The 1,075-nt window shown below is 50.3% G+C and overlaps 1 non-coding gene across 1 annotated transcript; it reads right to left on the bottom strand.

Moving 5' to 3' along the window:
* Window positions 1-526: 526 nt before the first annotated feature.
* Window positions 527-608, bottom strand: trnas-gcu. The gene has a single exon. It is a non-coding gene; the product is annotated as a tRNA-Ser (tRNA).
* Window positions 609-1,075: the final 467 nt, after the last annotated feature.

The raw sequence follows: 1,075 nt of genomic DNA, 5'->3' as shown, positions 1-1,075 counted from the left end.
GTGCAGAAGGGAGCTCTCTTGATTTTAGCAGGGAGTCCTTACGACGGCCACCTCTTCTTTTTACAGTAAAAGTCCGAGCCGGGTCGCTTTACATTTCTTTTTTACATAGGCCTGGAATGTCCGATGCAATGGCAAGGCTTGGAGGGGAAGGGGAGGGCGAGCCCACGAGATAGGTGCTTGCTCCTTGCACAGGATAATTAGCTCAAATAGCAGAGCGCTCGCTCAGCATGCTTGAGGTAGCCCGCTTTCTTCAGGAGAGTTTGGGGTTCTTCTGTTTGTGATCAGAGGAACAGGCAATTTACGTGGCCATATGCTTTGCACAGGTGGAAAGTGGCAACCTTAGCTTGCGAGAGATAGCGGAATCTATCTGCAGTACAGGTGTTTAGTTCAACGGAATGTGTGAAGACTTGAGCTCAGTGCAAGCGGCGGTGTACCGACGAGAACGTTTCCTTGGACAAACTGATCTCCTTTTTTCCAAAGGACCCAGGTACATTTGTGACATGGCAGACTAAAGGAAACTATCCTGCGACGAGGATGGGATTCGAACCCACGCGTGCAGAGCACAATGGATTAGCAGTCCATCGCCTTAACCACTCGGCCACCTCGTCTGCTGCCTGCTCATTTTTGCAGTGAAAGTCGAATTCAGGCCACTTACAGTTGGTTTTGTCTAGTTTTGGAACGGCGTGGCATGGAGGGGAGGAAGACGGGACGAGTGAGGTGCCTGCTCCCCACACAGGGGAATTAGCTCAAATGGTAGAGCGCTCGCTTAGCATGCAAGAGGTAGCGGGATCGACGCCCGCATTCTCCAGGAGTCCTTGGGTCTGGTTGTATTTCTGACCAGCGGACATGATGTGGAGTCCAAGACCACAGTGGGGCTTTTTGCACCAGCTCAACCGAGAACTGCCTGAAGACAACCAGTGGGTGGTTCTTCACAGTTGTGTCTTGTGTCTTTTCCTGGAGAATTTCCCGGTCACCTCCCAGGATTGTTACATATGCCTGCAAAGTATTGAATTCCTTTTCCTTCACTCAAGCTCTGTGGAATACAGAAAACAGGGAAATTATAGAAAGTAGTGTA

The sequence above is a fragment of the Micropterus dolomieu genome, unplaced genomic scaffold (genome assembly GCF_021292245.1).
Source record: "Micropterus dolomieu isolate WLL.071019.BEF.003 ecotype Adirondacks unplaced genomic scaffold, ASM2129224v1 contig_10319, whole genome shotgun sequence".
Taxonomy (NCBI): domain Eukaryota; kingdom Metazoa; phylum Chordata; class Actinopteri; order Centrarchiformes; family Centrarchidae; genus Micropterus; species Micropterus dolomieu.
This window is presented reverse-complemented; position numbering and strand designations above follow the sequence as displayed.